Source organism: Orcinus orca, chromosome 20 (genome assembly GCF_937001465.1).
Source record: "Orcinus orca chromosome 20, mOrcOrc1.1, whole genome shotgun sequence".
Lineage (NCBI taxonomy): Eukaryota > Metazoa > Chordata > Mammalia > Artiodactyla > Delphinidae > Orcinus > Orcinus orca.
The window spans coordinates 3,538,944-3,560,213 of record NC_064578.1 but is presented as its reverse complement, the minus strand read 5'-3'; the positions used below and the strand labels follow the sequence as shown (position 1 = coordinate 3,560,213).

Below are 21,270 nucleotides of genomic sequence, written 5' to 3'. Positions count from 1 at the left end.
TATCAGGTGCAGCGTAACCCACCAGGGCAGCCTGTGGTGGGGTGCAGGCGGCATCAGCAGTGGCGTCTCATACCCTGGGGTGGTGGGCTGCCCTCACTGGACACAGGGCCTCTTACTCAGGAGGGCTTCAGCCATCCAGGCAGGGTCCTCGGGCAGCGCTGCCGACAGACCTTTCTGGATGGGCCCTGGCTCCCGGGCACCCACGGACTGGTGGGGTGGCGGACGGCCCCAGGGCATCCTGAGCAGAAGGCTCTGGGAGTCGTGCCCCGCCCCGCTTCCGCCCTCGAGCTGCCCCTCGCTGCCCTGAGGTCTGTGCCGGGATGTCTTTTGTGTGCGCTTCTGTTTATTTGGCCAAGGGCTGGGTCAGGGACTTGGAGTCCAAGCCGGTGTGAGGAAATGGGGGTGGGGGGCTCCCTTGTTCTCCCCCAGGATGACCGGATGGCCCTGGGTCCTGAGACAATGGGCCCAGGGAGGGGCCAGGTGCTGGACCCGGGGCAGGAAAAGGACGACTTAAAGATAAACACAGACCCGCCCCGTGGACTTGAACTTGGGCTGCAGAGACTGTCCTTCCCCGGGTGCCCCACGGAGCCTGAGGGAGAAGGGGCCGGAGTCGGGGTGGGCGGAGGCCAGGGAGAAAGTACCAGCCGGAGGACCATCGTCACCCCCCTTAAATACGGAGAAACTGAACACACAGGGATGCAGCCAGGGCCACGCGGCCGAACAGCGGTAGAGCAGGGTTTGAACCCGGGTGCTCCTATCCTGCCCCCAAGCCTCGTGAAGCTGGGCTCCCCCATCTCCCACCCCTACCCACCTCGGGTCTGGGATTGCCTCTCCACCACGTTGCTTCCAGCTGCCACCCGGGGCAGAGGCTGAGCCCCCCAGGAAAGGTAGGATGCGCCCATCCCTCTGGCCTGGGGCTCTGGACTCCATAGGGAACATTCTGGCACACTTGCCCATGTGGGTATTTTTTTTCGGGGGGGAGGGTTACATCTTATATGTGTGGGGCAGAGAGGGAAGGGCTGTGTGGTACCGAACTGCTCCCCGCCTGCACGTCCTGTGCCCGTGGCCTTGGTCTCGGGCCCGCATCAGCAGACGGCAGGGCCTTGCGATTCTCTACAGGGCGGGCCCCCCGTGCCCCTAACCCGGCCCCGCACCCCAGCTCTTCCTCTCGAGCTCCCCCAGCACTTGGAATCTCCCACAGACTGCCGTGACCCCTGTCTTCCAAAGCGGGGACCCAGCGACCCATTAACTCAGGAAGAATATGCTAGAACTCTATGTTTCTCATCTCTTCAAAAAACCCTCTTTTTGCATATGTTTTATAACGGAGAGATGATTAATATAGAGTACATAAAAATACCTTGTAAATAAAAACGTATGTGCATTGAGGCGAGCGTTCGAAGGTTTTTTTACCGTTTAAAATCAGCTTTTTTGAGGTAGGGTTTGTGTTTACTAAAATGCCCCCATTTAAAGCGTTCTGTTCTTTGGCCTTTGACACGTATGTGCACATCTGTGTAATCACCATCTCAATCCAGGTATGGAAATTGCTGTCACTCCAGAAAGTTCCTTCCCAGGTGTACCCGGCCAGTCTTCTCCCCACCCCGGCCACTGATCTGCCTTCCATCCCTCGAGGTTAGCTGCTGCTTATTTTCAAACTGTGGTTAAAATATACAGAAAATTTAGCGTCTCACCCATTTTTCGATGTTCAGATCAGTGTTCAGTGTTACACGAGCGTTCCCACCATCCATCTTCCTAAACGGAACTCCCCAGCCCCCTCCCCCAGCCCCTGGAAGCCCACCATCCTACTTTCTGTCTCTATGACTGTGACTCCTCTAGGGACCTCATATCCGTGGACTCATACAGGATTTGTCCTTTCGTAACTGGCTTATCTCACTCGGCACAGTGTCTTCAAGGTTCATCCATGTGGTAGCAGGTGGCAGTGCTTCGTTTCTTTTTTAAGGCTGAATACCATTCCGTTGTATGTGGATAGCATATTTGTTTATGCGTTCATCTGTTGGTGGGCACAGTTGCTTTCGCGTTTGGCCTGTTGTGGACAATGCGACGCACGTGGGTGTGCCCGCATCTGTGCGCGCCCCTACCTCCCGTTCTTCTGCACGTGTCCTTGGGGAGCTTCGCGTGCACTGGGACCTCGTGCAAAGGGAGTTGTGTGTACCGAGGGTGCTCTGCAGCCTGGGTGCCTCTGGGCAACATTCTGTCTGTGACACTTGTCCAGTTTGCTGAGCAATATTCCTGTGTGAGAGCGCAGCTGTCCATCCGTTCTTTTTTCTTAATATAAATTTATTTATTTTTTAATTTATTTTTGGCTGCATTGGGTCTTCGTTGTTGGGTCTTCGTTGCTGCGCGCGGGCTTTCTCTAGTTGCGGCGAGCGGGGGCTACTCTTCGTTGCGGTGCGTGGGCTTCTCATTGCAGTGGCTTCTCTTGTTGCAGAGCGCGGGCTCTAGGCACGCGGGCTTCAGTAGTTGTGGCACGCAGGCTCCGTGGTTGTGGCTCGTGGGCTCTAGAGCTCAGGCTCAGTAGTTGTGGTGCACGGGCTTCGTTGTTCCGCAGTATGTGGGATCTTGCCGGACCAGGGCTCGAACACGTGTCCCCTGCATTGGTAGGTAGATTCTCAACCACTGAGCCACCAGGGAAGTCCTTCTATCCGTTCTTTTGCTGATGGATAGGCACTCGGGGCTGTTTGGGATGGAGCGTTAGGGGCTGTGAGCTAGAGGGCCAGGTGTGTGTGGTGAGGCGCAGGCTCCTTACCAGCTGACGGAACAGGACTCTCGCTTCTGCACGCAGCCCACAGCCCTCTGAGCAACTCCCTAGACCAGGCTTCTCCCTGATGCTGGATGCAGACATAAGCGAGACCCGGCCCCTGCGCCGAAGGGCTCCCGGCACCGAGACAGGGAAGAGAGGCTGCTGTTGAGATGGGGGGGGCGGGGTCACGAGCAAGGCTTGCCCTCTGCGCTTCTGGCTGGCTCCACGCTTCCTGCTCAGCGGTGCCAAGATTATAAACCAGCCAGCGAGCTAGTCCTGCAAACAGGCTTTCTCGCGGAGACCCACCAGCTGTCAGGCCTGGCTTTCCACCCAGCACGCCCCTTCCAGGCCACCATCTTGGCCTCCTGGGGCCACTGTGAGGTGTCCTGGGGGGGTGAGGTTCGCCTGAATGGGGAACCGGGCCCTCCCAGCTTCCTCCTGCAGGGCAAGGGCTGGGGTCAGTGGAGTTACCATGCAGAAGCCCCAGGCCCCAGTTACTGGGGAAGCTTTTCCAGGCTACTAGGGGAAGCAGCAGAGGATAAAGGTTGGCCTCCTTATCAGGGCTCCCTGGAGGGAGGGATGAAAAAACAAAGCCACCGCAGCCCTCTGGGCGTGACAGTTGCTGATAAGGGGAAGGCTGGCTAGGTGGTTTGTGGTAACACCCAGCGAAAGCAGAAGTGGGTGGGACCCCCACTAATCTGGAGCTGCCTGTGGTCAAGACCCCAGCCCCAAACCCAGGGACCGAGAGACCAAAACAACGCAGCCCCTACCCCGGGGCCACTGGGGAACCACCTTTTCACCCCCTACCCTCACTTTGCTGGAAGGTGATGCATGACTACAGGGCCAGAAGAATCAGTTTCCCCAACTCCTGCAGGTGTGGGCCTTGACGGCCCGGCGCCTCTGCCTCTGTCTCCTGACGTGCATTCATGGAACACCTGCTGTATACCAGGCGAGCATTCAGTGATTACCTGCTGTATAGCAGACCTTGGGATTCAAAGACGGAAGAGACAGTAAAGGCTGGGTCATCAGGACAGTGGTGTCTGGAGGGGACCATGGTGACGCAGGCCCCAAGGGCAATGAGAAAGAGATTCAGGGGGAACTTGGAGGGGACGACTAAGGGGAAGTGTCCCAAAGAGGGAGGCCCAGTAACTGCCTGGGGATTCGTAGAACTGACCAGGTCACCAGCCAAGCGTCCGTGGGTTTGGCTAAAGGCCAGGACGCTCTGAGTTCTCCATGGGGCCCCACTGGCTTGTTTCCTTTAGGGAAGTGGGCTGACGCTCAGGCTTAGATCAGGACTCCTTCGAAAAGGGGAAGCAGAACCCTCTCGGTGAACTGACGGCAAAGTTGGTTACGTGGGGGTGGGAAGAGGCAAGGGCCCTTCCTGAAGCTTCGGGGGCCAAGCCACCTCCATTCCCAGGGAGGAAGAGGGGCTCCAAGGTGTCCGCCACTTGGCAAACACATGCTCTTGCGGTCCCTTTCCTGAGTCAACCTCGGACGGGGCCTGTGACGTGGGGACGTTAGCCACATGTTAACAGATAACGGGATGCGTGGGGCAGGGGGCTGGAATGTTCTACACTTTCATCCACACTCAGTGCTGGGAAGAACTGGAGGTGGAGAGAAGTCAGGGGCCACGAGTGACAGGTGGGTTTGGACCCAGGCCAGCTGGCCCCCAGGAGGCTGCCTGGCCTGGAATGGCTGTCACACCTGTTTCCTGCACCCAAGAAGAAGTGATCCAACCCAACTGAGCAGGGGCTGGGGAGAGGTGGGGCACTCTGGGGCCTCCGAGGAGATGCGGCATGGCTGGCTTGGCCACCAGTCAGACTGTCAAGGCTGCCATTGGTCACGATCTGGAAGGCTTCAGAAACTCCAGGGCTGGCATGCTGGGGGGTGGCGGGGCGCGGATGGCCCTGTGTGTGGAGCACACGCTCCAGGGGTTTGGAGGAGCGGGAGACCAAGGGGTCTGGAGCCATAGGTGTGCCCCCAAGCCCGTCAGAGGACCCATCCCGACAGGTGGGGCGAGAAGGGGGCCGTTGCCCATCACGTTTCCTGGGAAGGCCCCGTTGAAGCAGAGGTGGGGGGACAAAGGGGACATGAAATTCAAGCCTGCCCTTCGGGGGCCCAGAAGCAGTTGCAGGTGATTTTTTTTTTTTTTTTTTTTTTGTCTGCGTTGGGTCTTCGTTGCTGTTTGCGCGGTTTCTCTAGTTGAGGTGAGCGGGGGCTACTCTTCATTGTGGTGCGCAGGCTTCGTTCTCACTGCGGTGGCTTCTCTTGTGGAGCACGGGCTCTAGAGTGCAGGCTCAGTAGTTGTGGCTCACGGGCCTAGTTGCTCCGCGGCATGTGGGATCCTCCCAGACCAGGGCTCGAACCCGTGTCCCCTGCGTTGGCAGGCGGATTCTCAACCACTGCGCCAGCAGGGAAGTCCCCGCCGGCGATGTCTGATGGGGCAGAGGACCCAGGGCCTGAGACTGGGGCCTCAGGTTATCTGTGTGCTGCAGTAGTCCCTGCTCCCGCCGTCCCCGTGAGGAGCCTGCCTTGGTTTGGGTTTTCACAGGCATCAGCTGGGAGCGGGGAGCCGGAAGGGGGTCACACAGAGGCGCGAGGCTGGGTTCCTGGGAGCTCAGTGATTCTTGGCTCCAAGTCAAGCTTTAAAAATTCAGAGGCTAAGTGAGGAGACACAGGCTGCTTGGCCAGATCGACCTGTGGTCACCTTTGCTGCCCAGGGCGGCAAAGCTGGGGGAGGGCTGCGGCCAGGGACGCCTTCCAACTCCAGCTCCCACGGAGAGGGACACCCCCCAACCCAGAAGCTTCCAGAGTACCTTCCCCGTCTGGTTTGTAGCCCGGTGCCCCTTCTGAGGCCATGCCCTGGGTTGCTCTGTATCCAACTCCGGCATCATTCATTCATTCACTTATTCAGAACCAAGTCCCCATGGAGCACCGGCCACCACACTAGGCACCGCTGATGCAGTGGTGGAGACGCCGGGTGAGGCCCACAGAGAAAGATGAACAAGATGACAAAAATGTCGGGTGTAGATTCAGGGATCAAGTGTTAACAGAAACCCCGCTGTAGAGTGAGAGGATGGGGTGACTAGGGAGGGCCGTGTGAAACTTCTTTGGATGGCAGTCAGGGCGGGCCTTCCGGAGGAGGTGGAATTTGAATGGGGGGAGGGAGGCTGTGTGGATAGCTGGGGAAGAGAGGTCCAGGCAGAGGGCACAGCCAGTGCAAAGGCCCCGAGGCAGGAAGAGTCCAGGCAGGCTGGCGTGGCTGGAGGAGAGGTGAGGCAGAGGCGGGGCCTGGCCCGGGTCCGGTAGGGACTGTGGAGCCAGAATCCCAGGCTTTGGCCCATTGTTCTCGGGGCAGAATTTCCCAGTGGTCACATGCCTGCCTCCCAGACCTGTTATCTCCTTTAACCGTAGCTGGAAGGGGAGGAGAGAAGGCGCGCTGGCCACTCTGAGCCATTGCGGGTCCGCCCTGAAGCCACCTGTGGCCACCCGGCTGGCCCGTCAGCAATAGGTTTTTAATTATCTAAATATTGCCTTTGCCCTTTGCTTCCAGCCGGGACTGCTGAGCTCCGCAAAAGGCAAATCACTTTCGGAGGCACTGCTGCGGGAGCGGGCGGCTTTGCTTCCTTTCCTGATTACAGGGACTGCAATCTGCTGGGTTTTATTGTCGAGAAGCAATGCAGCAGCGTGGCAGGGAGTGTGGCAAGTGTATGATGGGGCTAGGGCTGCTGGTGTGTCGGAGATACAGAGATCACCCCCCGTCACCGACTGCCCTTTACCCCCCGGCACATCCTGGCCTCATCCCTGACCACACGTGTCCCTCCTTTGTCTTGAACTGTGCGTCCACACAGCCTGGGTACAGTCTGTGGCTGCGGAGGCTTGGCCAGGGCCTGTGTCTCCACTGAAGGCGCCTTGAGGGACCCAGCTGTGGAAACAGGCAGGTGATTTGATTGTGGACTTCACCACCCTTCTGAGGCCCCGGGGAGGAGGAGGCGGCAGAGGAGGAGAGAGCAGATGCGGCCGCTTTCAGGGAAGAGGTCATGTGCCAGGCCGAGGCAGCCATGGAAGAGGACAAAGGAGGCTCAGTCCCATACTGCCGTCTCCTGGTGGCGGGACTTAGGCTGCCTGCCCTAACCCAACCTCCCTCTCACCCTGGGGAGCATCTGGAGACCCCTCCCCACCCCCATAGTCCTCCTCCGGCCCCCAAGTCTGCCCCCCACGCCCGCCGGCATCCCTTGGCTAAAGTGGTCCACAGCCCCCAGTGATGGATGGAGGACTCCCACTTGGCTTCGCCATCTTGGCCAAAACGGCATCCTTACCCCCGGCTCCTCCAGGCCAGGCCCTGGCCCTACAGGGCCATCGCTCTCCTTCCCGCTTCTCCCAGCCTTGCCCACTCCTATAAGTGGCTTAATTAAGGAGCTGTGCGGTTTATTTATGTATGGACCTAGCCTAATTGGCTTGTTTGTCTTTTCTCATTATTCCCAGCTGGACAGAGCCGTTTGAACAACAAATGGAAAGAGGCTGGATCTCTCCAACACAGTGTCTATTTTTGAAAGGCTGCTAGGTGCCCCCGCTATTAGCTGCGCACACATGTTTGCCGGCTCCAGCCACATGCCCGTAAGCACTTAATTGTGGGTGCAGTTAGTCAAGGCGGGCAGCTCTCTGCAGATTTCAGGGGTGAGGGAACCTAATTACACCTGCAATTGAGTACTTTAGTGGGGACAAAAGATGCCTGTTCAGCTAATTGCAGGCACCAAAATTGCCCCTACAGAAAGATTCCCTGGTAGATGCTTTGAGAGCCAAGGCCAGGGATTATAGTGAAGAACGGATAACTCGAAATTATAGCGGTGAGGGGTTGCTTGTTCTGGCCTAAAGGATTTAGCTTTCTGCAGCAGCCATTACACCTCTGGGTTGTTCTTCTCCACTGTGGAGGCCGTTCTAGGGCTGAGTTTGTGTTTCTCCTGAGCGCCTACCTTCGCACAGAGAAATGTCACAGTGAAGGGAACTTTGGGGTTAATCCCCTCCTCTCACCTGTTTTCTCACTGACTAGAATGATTCCCCAGACTTCCCTGGAACAGGCCGATCGCCCCACTCTCACCTCCCTGAGGGTCTCGGGTCCTAAAGAGTCCACAGGGAGCTACTGAGCTCCCGCTGGGGCTCAGGCATGGTTCTAGGGGAGGTCGTGGTGAACAGGCAGAGTCCCTGCCCTTGTGGAGACTTCATCCTGGCGAGATGTTCGACTCTGATGCTGCTCTTGTTAGGGTTTCCTGTTCTCTGCACGTCCCTTCGGCTTGTCTCTTCTCTCTTGATGGGAGCCAGCGGAGTTGCGGAGACTTCAATAATTCCAGCCTCTCGAGTCACTGCAGATCTGCTTCTGTAGGCTGTTGCAGCTGCTGACTCCCGACCAGGAAGTGTGCGTTTCTTGGGGTCTGGTTATCTTCGACTGTGTGCTAGTCATTATATTTTTTTAAAAATTTGGAGGTGTAAGTTGAGCCTGGGCTGAAGGTTGTCTCCTTCAGGTGGACGTGTATGTGCTGCTGGTAGGGGCCTAGAGACACAACCGCTCTAGAGCCTCCTTAATCCAGTCCAGGATTTGACATTCCCAGGCAGCACTCGGCTGGCCAGCTTCCCCTTCCTCTCACCCTGAGTGGGTACTTCTCTGGGGCCTTGGCTTATTGTGGGAAGGGTCTTCTCTTAGACCCCCAACTTGTACAGGGGACCCAGGCTTCGCTTTCTGTCCCCCTTGACCTTCAAGGCCATCATAACCTAAGTTCGAATGTCATAGGATGGTACATGCCCTTGGGACCAGTGTGGCCTGTGGGCCCAGTGAGCTCTGGGGATTCCAGTTTCCCTGTCCCCTTTGACCTGGTACTCTTGAGAAGCTGGAGGGATATTTTTATCTGGCTTTTGGGGCTGACCTTATTGGAGATTACGAGAAACAGGAAGTCCAGGCCACTTCTCCGAGCAGGGTGGGGGGAGCAGTGGGCGTGGCAGGGGACAGAGGGTGAGAGGGAGGTCTGTGCTCGGCATGGAGTGGCCGGCCGACGGTGTGATCAGGGCAGGAGCTGGTGGCCAAGTGCAGCATCCAGGCAAGAGCAGCAGAGAGAGTCTGGAATCCAGCTGACCCCGTGGGGGCGGCCCGCAGAGAGAGGGCACTTGAGTGGGGTCTGCCGAGATTCAACCCACATGGAGTCGCAGATCCTGGGCCCAGGGGCTTTCCTAGGAATCTCCTCTCTGGGTCCCAGCTGGGGGCAGGACCTGGGCAGTTGGAGGAGGTAACAGAGCAGGTCCATCAGGACACCTGGCTGCCACACAGCCATCACCGGTCCAACCTTACCCTCGCCGCCCAGGCTCAGCTCTCGAGTTTGGCCAGGTCTCACCTGGCCCAGAATGTCTCCCCCGCCTCCCTCCCCTCGGCCTGGCTTCAGGTGCCCTTGATCGTAGGCCACTCAGCGGACGCAGCAGGGCCATCAGCCTGGCACGGAGGGTCCGTGTTCTGTGTCTGACAGCAAGTGGGCCTGAGGACCGTTCCTGGGGTTGGGGGGGGAACATACACCTGTTTAATCCCATAGAGTGGGAGGCATGTGGGTTTGGGAAAGGCCGCTGGGTCCTAGCGCAGCTCCACCCCCACTGCAGGTACAGCGTGGCTGTGGCCTTCTCTGGCCTTCTTAGCACCTTGTGTTAGAGACAAGGCCACCTCGGGTGGCGAGGTGTCATCTGCAGGATACAGCCTCGCGGGCGTCCTGTGTGATGAGCCGGGCTGTGGGAACCGGCCCTGCATGGCACGAACATTTGACACGCGCCTACTCTGCCGAGGCGACGCCCCTTGTCACCTGTGTGGCCTAGGGGCTGACCCTTCCCTCCTCGAGCTCAGTTTCCCCATCTGTGAAGCGGGCAGCAATTCTCACTCCCCGGCACTGAGGAGGAGCTGAACTGATGGGAGAGATGAGTCACTGCCAGCTGAGTTGGGAAGTTCGGGGCCGTGTTACCAAGATGCACGTCTCGCCCTCCAGCCGGAGAGGACATGAGAAAGGGTGCAAGGTCCGGAAGGAGGCCGGGTGGTTCCGAGTTGGACTAGGGCATCAGCTAGCTCCCGCATCTCTGACCTCTGCGGGGGAGCAGGGGAGACAGCTCTGTGTGTGATTGTGTATGCGTGTGTGTGTCGGGGCTGGGATGCGGGGAGGGTGTGAACCCACACTCGATCAGCGGGGCGCAGGAGGAAGAGCAGGCTGCACGGGGCAGCTTTCTCGGAAACCTGTTCTGTTTCTTAAATGTCAGAGTGAGCAGATGGTGTGTCTGAGTTTTATTAATCATGGACTCACAGAGCTGGAAGGCCTGGGGGATCATTTAGTCTGAGCGTCCTACCGAGGAGGAGACTGAAGGCCAGAGAAGGCCACAGCCACGCTGCACCTGCAGTGGGGGTGGAGCTGCGCTAGGACCCAGCGGCCTTTCCCAAGCCCACATGCCTCCCACTCTATGGAATTAAACAGGTGTATGTTCCCCCCCCACCAACCCCAGGAACAGGCATCCTGCCTCCCAACCAAAATCTGAAGCAGAGCCGATTCTGGGATAATCCACCCCCACAAACAACCGGAAATCCTGTCTTTGAGACACAGGGGTCAGGATTGTGGTCACCAACTGAGAATGCTCTGGCCTTGTCGCTCTGTTTAGCTCAGCACAAACTGGCGTTTGCCAGGTGCTGTCAGGAGACTGATGGTCGTGACGCCGGGGGGAGCCGGCCACCAGTGCCCGGTTTGTTGGTGGTCCTGCTGGATGTGCGTCCGTATCCAAGTTCATCCAAAGCCACATAACTTCTCCCAACCCCAGCTCTTGAGTGATGCTGTTTCCTCCCCCGTGGCAGCTGTTGAAACGGACTGTGTGTAACACAGGGCACCCGGAAGTTCACCTCACATGATGTTATGAAATTGAAACCACCGTTTAAACCCCAGTGGGCAGAAAGGCTCTTTTGTCCTGCCTTTCCCAAATGCGTCCTACAGCCGTTCCACTTAGCCATGAGATGGCTCCAGTCGGGGCCGCAGCCTTGGTTGTAAGACGACAGTGGAGGTGGAGTTAAATCATACTAGAGTGTTAATGACTGATAGCCGGGGTACTTTTTTTCAGAGCAGGTTTTGTTTAGGTTAGAGAGAAAGAGGATTGGAGAAAAGGCCCCGAGGCACTGAGGTCGCCCACCTCTAACATACGGCCCCTCCCTCCTTTTTCCTGTATGACACTGCGGCATCACTAGATTCCTTTCCTTATGACCCTATTTCCTGAATCCCAAGCTCATCCCCACTTTGGAACCATCAGCCTCAGAGAATCAGAGGCAGCTGGAAGACCACAGCACCCCATTCAGCCCCTCTAATTTTTTTTTTTTTTTTTGCAGTACGCGGGCCTCTCACTGCTGTGGCCTCTCCCGTTGCGGAGCACAGGCTCCGGACGCGCAGGCTCAGCGGCCACGGCCCACGGGCCCAGCCGCTCCGCAGCATGTGGGATCCTCCCGGACCGGGGCACGAACCCGCGTTCCCTGCATCGGCAGGCGGACTCCCATCCACTGCGCCACCAGGGAAGCCCAGCCCCTCTAATTTTTTATATGGTAAAATTGGGGCCAAGAGAGAGCATTTGTTTGCGTGAGGCCAACGGTAGCGCTAAGTCTAAAGGTCCGGTCACTGAGCGCCCTGGCTGGATCCTTTCTGGCTGCACCAAGCTGCTTGCCTGGGGATCTCGGGGCATCTTAGTTCCCTGACCAGAGATGGAACCCAGGCCCTCGGCAGCGGAAGAGCGGAATCCTAACCACTGGACCTCCAGGGAATTCTCTCAGCTGCATCCTTTATGCAACATCAATGGCTCTCAACCAGGGCAATTGTTATACCCCTGCGGGGGGTGGAATTTGGCCATGTCTGGGGACCTTTTCCTTGTCATAGCTGGGCTGTGCCCCTGGCATCCCCTGGGTGGAGGCCAGGGCTAAACAGCCTGCAATGCACAGGGCAGCCCCCACAAGAAAGAATGATCTGGCCCCAATGTCAGTTGTGCCGCATCTGTGCTTTGAAAACGACCGAAAGAGGAGCTGTTCTCCGGGGAGAATGTCTCTTGTTGGGGACATGGCAGGAGTCTCCTCAGTTTAGGCATGACCCCTCGGAGGATGAAGGGGCGGCTCAGGGCTTGGGGGACGGCAGAGAGATGGTGGGCAAGGGAGGTGCAGGGGGAAAAGAAGTGGGAGGGCCCACCGGGATTTCTTTGCAAGGTACAGGTAGAGAAGAATAAAAGGGGGGCCAGGGCTCCCCCACTCCAACTCTGTCCTACTGAAAGCTGTGCCCGGCGTGAAGAGAAGCAGGCACGAAGCCACCTCTTCAGAACCGCATCGTGTTGGCCAGAGGGCTACACAGACCTGAAGCAGTCAGGCCCAGGAGGTAGACAGGCAGATCTGTGTGTCATCCACCAACGGCTAATTATGTCCCGGCAGTGACTCCTTGCTCGGCAGACGCCAGCAGCAGGCAGTGGGGAGAACTGTTCACAAATGCCTTTTTCCCTCGCACAGGCTTTTCGCCTGGTCCCTGGGTCCCTGGTGGGCAGGCACCGGTGGGGAGAAGAAAGCCTTGTCAGCCTGCCTCCAGGCAGCTGAGCAGGATGGCGGCTGGAGTAGGATCTGAGAGGGCAGGCCACACAGGGGCTGTCGCCGTGTCCACAGAAGGTGCCGCCGCGCCTGACCCCCGTGTTTTCCCTCCCCAGCCCCCGGAGACCTTCCTCCGTGCCTTTCCACAGACGCTTGCCAGCTCTGTACTTGCTGGCTCTGCACGCAGCAAGATGTTGACAACCAGAGCTGTCTGAGATTATGAAAAGACTGAGGGCTGCCAGCATCCCAGGGTGGTGGCGCGGGGGCGAGGACAGGCGGGGGGTCCCCCCGCAGGGAGGAGCTGTGTGGCCCGGCAGTCCCAGACGCAGTCTCTGTCTGATTTCTCTGGCATCCGTGCAGCCCACGGGGAGGCAGCGCTTTGGCGACATCATGGCGTATGTCTTGTAAAACCATTATTGTAAAGAGCTCCCAAATCCTGAGCTGGCCCGGCATCCGGCTCCAGCGGCGGCCTCGACCTGGAGGTCAGGCACGCGGTTCTGTGTGTAGGCAGCAACGTGCGGTGTGCTCGTTTTTGTCTCCTTGCTTGGCTTTTCATTAAAAAGGGGGTTTGGGGCTTCCCTGGTGGCGCAGTGGTTGAGAGTCTGCCTGCCGATGCAGGGGACGCGAGTTCGTGCCCTGGTCCGGGAAGATCCCGCGTGCCGCGGAGCGGCTGGGCCCGTGAGCCATGGCTGCTGAGCCTGCGCGTCCGGAGCCTGTGCTCCGCAACGGGAGAGGCCACAGCAGTGAGAGACCTGCGTACCGCAAAAAAAAAGGGGGGGGGTTTAAGCCCCTTTGCCAGCTCCTGCTGAAGAGAGTTGAGGGGGCCACCAGAGAGAGCAGTGTAAAATGCAGGGTCTGGATTGCAATCGGATTTTCCTCTTACTGGCTGTATGACCTTGGGCAAGTCACTTGACTTCTCTGGACCTCAGTTTGCTCATCTGAAAAATGAGGGTAATGAAAGATTGATTTTTAGTGTGAGGATGATATAAGATAATGTATTCAGAGCATCCAGTGCAATGCTGGTCATTAAGTAAATCCGTAAAGGAGATCTCTTGGGATGTATGTGCAAGTAACATTAGCTGCTGTAACAAAGAGCCCCGGGTAGCTCAGTGGCTCATCACGCTAGAAGCTGCCTTCTATACACACTCCCCAGTGGAAATATATTTCTTAATCGTGTGCCACTGTGATATATAATCAGTGGGGGCCCATGCAGGGGCCTCTGCTCTCAACAGCAGTTGGGGGCGTGATGGAGGTGCTGTGTCTCCTGTACATGGGTTCAAGGTCATCCTGGGAGCTGACATCTGGTGGGCAGACCCAGGAGGGGAACGTGGAGGCGGCGAGTGATGACTTCCACTGCGTTCCCTTGGCCAGAATGTGGTCATCTGGCCCCACACATCTGCGTGGTAGGCTGAGAAATGTAGTCTGGGTCTGAGCCGAAGAGAGAAGGGAAACAGGTTTGGGGAAAAGCCGGCCACCAGGCTTCTTGTTTGTTGTTGTTACCCTGGGCCTCATGGGGCTGGCTGAGATGCTCAAGGCCAGCAGCGCCCTCAGTTTATAGGTTGATTGGGCAAGGCTGGCTGGCTGGCTCTTCCCCAGGCAAATTACCATACTCGATGATCTCCTGTAGCCCAGGCCGCTGCCCAAACCCCAGCCCACAAACGTGTGTCACCGGCGGGGGAGACAAGAGGGCAGGCAGGTCATCGGAAAGGAGGGTTGACATCAGCTTCACGGAGTGCAGGTGCCCTGAGTGCACACCTGCCCATGGGCCTGGCACACTTCATCTTCCTTCCCAGCCCTTGCTACAGGCCTGAAGGAGAGATTGACCCAGCTGGCCCAAGGCCCATGGCATCCCGCCTTGGACAAGGCCCAGGGCCTCCCTGGGTTGGCAGGACAGAGGGCATTCCATTTTCACAGAAGTGACAGGATGTATGAGTTTCCTGTGGCTGCCGTAACAAAGTACCCCCAACTGGGTGGCTTGAAACATCAGAAATTTATTCTCTCGCAGTTCTGGAGGCCAGAAATCTGAAGTCAAGGTGTCAGCAGGGCCACCATCCTCCCTATAGCGGCCGTAGGGGAGGGTCCTTCCCGTCTCTTCCAGCTCCTGGGGGCTCCAAGTGTCCTTGGCTTATGGCTGCTTCCCTCCAACCTCTGCCTCCGTCTTTACACGGCATTTTCCCTTGTGTCTTCTCTTCTGTCTGCTTCTCTTTTTATAAGGTTACTTGCCATTGGTTTTAGGGCGCACCCTGATGACTCAGGATGATGTCAACTCGAGGTCCTTAACTTAATTACACCTGCACAGACTCCTTTTCTTTCTTTCTTTTTTTAAAAAATATTTATTTATTTGGTTGCACCGGGTCCTAGTTGCAGCTCGCGAGCTCCTTAGTTGTGGCACGTGGGCTCCTTAGTTGCGGCATGCACGTGGGATCTAGTTCCCTGACCAGGGATCGAACCCGGGCCCCCTGCATTGGGAGTGTGGAGTCTCAACCACTGTGCCACCAGGGAAGTCCCTAGACTCCTTTTCCAGTTAAGGTCCAATTCATGGTTCCAGGTGGACATATACTTTGGCGGGCCACCATTAGCCCATCATACCAGGACAGGTGGACAAGGCCGTGGGAAGCCTGGGAGCACTCCCTGGGTGGGGAGCCTGGAGCCACTGGCAGAGGAAAGCAGAAGTAAACACACCAGGCCAAGATGGAAACAAAACCTGGGTTTGCAGACATCACCTTGACGGGGCAGAAGTTCTCCCTTTCTCTTTCAAGCTCAGACTTGCTTATCTTGAGACAGAACTTTCACTCATGTCCAGTCACCTAAGGACCAGAGCTGGACGGAGGGAGAAAGCGGGTGTGTCTACTCCCTGGGTGCCCTTGGGTGAGTGGCTTCACCTCCTGGGGCCTCTGCGTCCTCGTGTGCAGATCGGGGTGATGGTCATTGTAGGTCTGCCCCTTGGGGTGGGGGCAGGTTCCAGATAAGATAAAGCCCTTAGCAAAGCTAGTAGCGTGGCTGTCCTGAGGCCCTGCCCGTGGTAACTGCTATTATTGCTATTATCACTATTATCCCAAACACAGTCATTTACAGCTCTATTTATGGAGTCCTTATTCTGTGCCAGGCACCAGAGTGGTTACACACCCGCATCTTCCTGGAACGCAGGGCTGATTTCATCCCATTTTCCAGGTGAGGCAACTGAGGCATTTTCAAATGGTGATGTCACTGCCTGGGGGCACACGGTGGGTGGGGGGCCCAGCCAGAATTTGAACTCTGGTATGTCCGACTCCAAGCTGATGGTTATGAACATGGACTCTGGAACCAGCTCAGCTTCAAATCCCGGCTCTGCCCTTTCCTGGCTGTGTGTCCTTGGGCAAGATGCTTGGCCTCTCTGGGCCTCATCTAGAAAATGGAACTCCTAAGGGTGACCTTGAACACAGTTGTCATGAGGATCTAATGAGCTCTCTGTGAAGAGCGCTCAGAACAGCAATCAGCTGGCATGATTATCCCAGGGAGGGAAATGGAGGGGGCAGACCTAAAGGGGCATTTCAGCTTAGTCACGTGGCCTCCCAGCCTCCCCTCGCCTTCTTTCCCTGGAATCCTTGGGGAGCAGTGCCCCCTCCAGAAAGGTGAGGTCGCAGCCTGGCCTGGGCCGCCACCAGAGTGCCAGTGGGCACACAGAGGCACTGGGCTCTCCCGCTCAGAGCCGGGCACTACACCGCTGCACATCCAGACCCAGTCTGCGGCCTCAGCGTTTGCAGCACGTGCTGGGAGGCTATTTTTACTGCATTCAGCTGACGCTCTTGGCCGGCTAGGCTGTCTCTGTGCTGTGGCAATGGCAGGCCCGCTAGAGGGAGTCTGGGGCCCCTCCATTTTGAAGGTGCAGCCGGGGAGAGGGGGAAGGAGGGCCTCCCCCCCCGCATCTTGGCTGGGGGGTGTCTGGTGAGCTCCACGCGGCTTCCAAGAAGCAGCCCGCCCCCAGCTTGTTTCCCATTGAGACATGAAGCGCTGCGCTTTCCTTTTCTTTCCACTGGGCCCAGGACAGGCCCAGCGCTTCCCTCTCCCCCTGGGTTGGCTGGCAGCGTGGGCAGGGGTCTCTCAGGGAGGTGGGCATGAGTTTGCCCTTCAGTGGCATCGATTGCTGCCTTTCTTCTATAAATGCCCGACTCCTCCCCAGAGGTGTGAGCCGGGAGAGCAGGAGGGTATTGCCGTGACCAGGCTCTGGAAGAGAAACGGGGATGGAGAGAGGCAACCCGTCCTTGCAGATGATCCCGCGGAACTGAAATCCCCAGAAGAGTGCTGTCCTTCTCACCTTGGGCACCTGGCAGCTGGTCCACGTGTGGGCCCAGACTGGCTGCCCCTCCGCCTCTAGCCAGGCCATAGGCACCGTCCGAGGAGGGGCGAGTCCCCTGGAAATGAATGGCCTTAGTGATGGGTTCCAAAAATGACAGCCAAGCCACAAGGGCCGGTGGGAAAGGAAAAATCCTTCCAGCTCCCCCCCGTTCAGCCACGTTATGGCAAACAACCGAGCCATTCAGTGGCGAGGCAGCCCGTTAAGCAGGCTGCTTGGCATGGCGGGGGTGCTTTATACTTTTCAGCTGTTTTGGCATCAGGTCGGGAGCTGTGGTGCAGCCACCCTCCCATGGTAGGTTTCATATTTTCCTCCGTTATAAACGTCCCTGTCACCAGGAAATGTCAATAACCTACTCTGAGCCACCCAGACGCAGGGCCAAAGGAGACTTAGGGTATCGCTCGAATCTCACAGCTCACCTCCTGCCCCAGGGAGTGGCTAAAAGCAATTAGGGCTTGGCCTGAGCATTTTGAGATAATTTGATGCAGGCCTTCAACTACTTATTGGGGGGGGAGATGTTTGCCTTTTGACCGGGAAGCAAAGATAAACGGGTGCTGGCCTGCCAGTGTGGGGTCTCCTATTCCCTCTCTCCCTTTTTTTAAAAAATTAATTTATCTTATCTATTTTTGGCTGCATTGGGTCTTCGTTGTTGCGCGTGGGCTCTCTCTAGTTGCCGTGAGCGCAGGGCTTCTCATCGCCGTGGCTTCTCTTGTTGTGGAGCACGGGCTCCAGGTGCGGGGGCTTCAGTAGTTGTGGTGCGTGGGCTCAGTAGTTGTGGCGCACGGGCTTAGTTGCTTCGTGGCACGTGGGGATCTTCCCGGACCAGGGCTTGAACTCGTGTGCGCTGCAATGACAGGCGGATTCTTAGCCACTGCGCCACCCGGGAAGTCCTGTTCTCTCTGCCCCCTCCCCCTCTTCTGCTCACCCACCACCAGCCAGCCAGCCAGGCCCGGGAGCTCTCCAAGGCTTCACCGTGCCTCTCCTCCCACAGTTTCAGTCTCCCCTGGAGTGGCTGTCTCCAGGGGGCCTTGTATAGAAGCCAAGCCATTAGAACTCAAGACTAAAGACCCCTTCTGCCATCCCCAGTCTGGGCGCATTCTCCACAGGTGGCTCCCAGCAGGCAAGCTTCTTTCTGGTACCATCTTCTCTACTATAGCAGGGGAAGGGGGGCACCCAGCAGATTGGGGGAGCATCCCTCCCTCTGTACCCTGCCTGTGATTGGCCCATAATTACAGGTTTATTGCCTGTACAGCTATTGTGTAATGACATGTTTGCAAATTAATTTTTATGGCTTCTGCCATTAGCATATACAGTAGAGGAAGGTTTAGTATTAATTACTACTGTTGTTCGTGTAATCCCGGAGAATTAAAAACCAATAAAAGAATGACAACAGAAACTGATAGGTTAGGATCTTTGAAAAATAGTTCTCTTTTCCCCCAAGTAGAATCAGAGATTTTCCGAGCTTATGAGGAGTCAGGGGGGGTGGGCAGCTGCTCGCCTGGGCTGTCCGTTGTGCGCCTTGGTGCCCCCCCCCCACCGACTCCCAGAAGGGCACAGATGATCAAATATGTGGGTGGGAGGCGAAGGCGGGCTGGGAAACGGACGCTGGTCCGGGGTCGGGCGGGCAGGTGCTGGACCCCGACCCCGCCGTGCCAGGCCGTTGTCTCCCTCGCAGGGCCGCAGGCGGCGGCGGGCGCAGGAGGAGGCGCGAGGAGTGCTGAGCGCGCCGCCACGCAGCCCCGGAAACAAAGGGCCGCCGCCGCCGAGGGCCGGGCGTGACCTCCGGGGTCAGCGCGGGGCGGAGCGGCCAGATGCTGGCGGCGGGCGCCGGCGGCCCCGAGCGGCCCGTTTCCTCCGGGTCAGCAGCCCCAGCGCCCTCCCGGGTGCCCGCGCGCGCTCGGCCGCCCGCGGGGAGGGGGCGCCAGGCGGGGCGCCGCGGGGGCTGGGGGATTCAAAGATGCTCCTCGCACCCCCGGCGGCCCAGCGGGCGGAGAAGGCAGCCGCCTGCGCGCTGCACCCACCCAGACGTTGGTGGCGGCGGGGAGGAGCGCCACCCCTCCCTTGGCTCCGAGCGCTCCGCCCAGCCCATTTAAGATATTCTTGCAGGGTGGGCGTGGGGGGGGGTGAGTGGCAGAGAGGGGTCGGAAGGCACGCGGAGTCCGCCCACCTCCTCCAGTTCGCCCTCTAGAGTATCATATTCCAGGAGTGCAATTGTCACCCGAAGCCGCCGCGTTTAGTAGGGACCCCCGGGGCTGCCTCTGGGGACCCCTGATTTACGCAGCGGCTGGAAAGCGTTGGCGGGAACCCAAGCCTGTCGTGGCCGCGGTGACCTGCGGTGCGTACCTGCAGGCTCAGGTCTGTTCCACAGACAAAGGTGATTGTATCTGGGGTCAAAAGGTGACCCCTTAGTGTTACGAAGTCGCGATTCCGGTTGGTTGTGCCACTGAGGGACCGGCCCTTCATAAGGTAAAAGGGCTTGAAAATAAATTGTCACATCAAGAGGCAGCTTTGCAGCGTGCGTTTAAGTGTGTGTGCGGGCGTGGGGAAATGGGTCCTGTCTCTTTAAAATCGCTGGGCTGGACAACGAGCGCACAGGATGTGGTTTGGCGGCAGGGTTTTTCCCCCTTCGATTTGGGGAATTATCACATGGGGCCTTCGTGAGCTGGTGTGAAAGGGAGGCGGGTGGGGAGGAGGGATACAGGCTCCACACTCGCTCACACACACTCTGTGCAGTTGGTCGTTTTCTTCAACCAAATTAGCCAGGGCTCTCGTTACTATGGTGCAGCCGGGGTTGCAGAAGCCCAGTAATAGCATTTATTAGGTCTATTTGCCTGGAAGCATGCCTTCCCGGATCTGATAATGCAAGCAGTTCAGGGAGAGTGTGGGAGATGGTATCAAGCATTTGATTACACTTGCAACAGGGATTTTTGAGGGGTGGGGGGGTGAGAGGAAAAGAAGGAGAGAAGGCAGCCGCTGTCCTTAGGAGCTCACCCTGGGCCGGGCCGGTGTGTTTCTGCAGCCCCGTGTGGGTTTCACAAAAGGCGGGCCAGAGCTCCCGGAGCACGACTTGGGGACCCTTCTCCCAGGCCCCGGCGGCGGGTGAACTCCCAGCTCCCGCAGCTGTCAGACGTGGGTGGGGAGGGAGGGAGGAGGGGCGGGCGGGCGGGCGGCCAGAGCGCGGAGTTGGGCAGCCGGAGGGGGGACCGGCGGCGCCCGCAGCCGCCCACAGTTTGCAAACGGCCCCCGCTTCGGGGCAGAGGGGAGCACCCCGCCGCCAGCAGCATCACTCTCCCCGCGTTGGCAGAGGGGAACCCGGCTCTCTGCGCCCCGATCCCGGTCCGCGTGGATATGCTGCCCGGCGCGGCAGCCGCGCGGGGGGAAGCTCGCAAGTGAAACTATTATTATCGCCCTGCGAAGCATGGAGCTCTTGGAAGATGCCGCGTAGAGACGGAAGGAGCCGCCGCCGCCTGCAGCCGCCAGCCGCTGCGCCCCTACCCTTTCGCTTTCATTAGGGGAGACAAATTTGCTGTCAGGCAGCCAGCTTTCCAATTTACCGATAATGATTCTTGCATGAAAATTGATCGAGGGGCTCTCCACCGCCGTGCGCTGTCGCCTGCCCGTTCTCCTGCTCCTTCTGCTCGGGCGCCCGAGCCCCCGCGAGTTCTTTCTCCTCCTTCCCCCACCCCTGCTCTCTGAGTCAGTGGTGGGACGCCGGGCCAGGGAGATAACCAAAAAAAAAAAAAAAAAGGGGGGGGGTGTTGGTGGCGAGAGGGGGAGGGGAGCCGGCCTGCTTTCTCCTGCCCGGGACTTGTTTGCAATCGCTGCCTCTTATTTACGAGAAGAAATCTGCCCCTCGGTACTTCTTGGCTGTTTGGCTATTAATTTTCTCCTCTCTCCTCCCCGCTCGCCCCCTCCTCTTCTCCCCCCCCCCCGCCCCTCCTCACCCAGTAGCTAAGGGGAAACGAAAACAAAGCCGATTTCTCCTTGGCAACAAGAGATACCCCCTCCCGCCGACCCCCCTTCCTTCTTCCTTCTGGTTCTGAACGTGAAACCCTGTTGGAAACAGGTCTCTTGACCCTCGCCCTTGACATTCAAATGGCTGAATGGAGGAGAGATTGCTACTCGCACGTCTTGGGGGCTGCTTTTTTCTCTATCTTTTTTTCTTTCATATGAGTAATCCCTGAAGATCTTAACCCCCCAATTTCCTCACCCTCACCTCCCCCCTTTATTTTTCTCGCGCTCCTCTCCGCTCTCCCGCCTGCTTCCCTCCGCCGTGCGCCCCCCTCCTTTTTTTATTTGCATCTCAAGTCCAAAAGGCAGAAAATACACACGCGGCGAAGACACCGGGCAGCCGTGGAGGCTCCGGCCCGTCCTTGGTCGTCAATTACCTCATTGTGGATCTGCCAGGGCCAAGGTGGCCGAAACTGCCCGGGCGCTGGCCGGAGAGAGAGCCTTTTGATCATTTTAGGGAGGGGAAAAAAAAAAAAAAAGACTGATTTTTTTTTTTTTTTTCCCGTCGCTGTCCGGATCGCTCTTCTGCCTTTATTTTATTGTTTTGGGCATTTTTGA

The 21,270-nt window shown here is 58.0% G+C and overlaps 1 protein-coding gene and 1 long non-coding RNA gene across 5 annotated transcripts in view; one reads left to right on the top strand and one right to left on the bottom strand.

The window, feature by feature from the left end:
- The window catches only part of GSE1 (Gse1 coiled-coil protein), a 414,806-nt gene that overhangs the window by 288,692 nt on the left and 104,844 nt on the right, over positions 1 to 21,270 (top strand). The gene's annotated exons all lie outside the window — the stretch shown is intronic.
- LOC117196701 (uncharacterized) lies at positions 13,138 to 21,220 on the bottom strand. 2 transcript variants are annotated; one of them, XR_007474543.1, is made up of 3 exons: positions 21,090 to 21,220; positions 16,663 to 20,393; positions 13,138 to 13,306 (listed from the first exon to the last, which is right to left on the bottom strand). It is a non-coding gene; the product is annotated as an uncharacterized LOC117196701 (long non-coding RNA). The 2 variants fall into 2 exon arrangements; XR_004477013.2 differs by lacking the exon at positions 13,138 to 13,306 and having other exon boundaries at positions 14,340 to 20,393.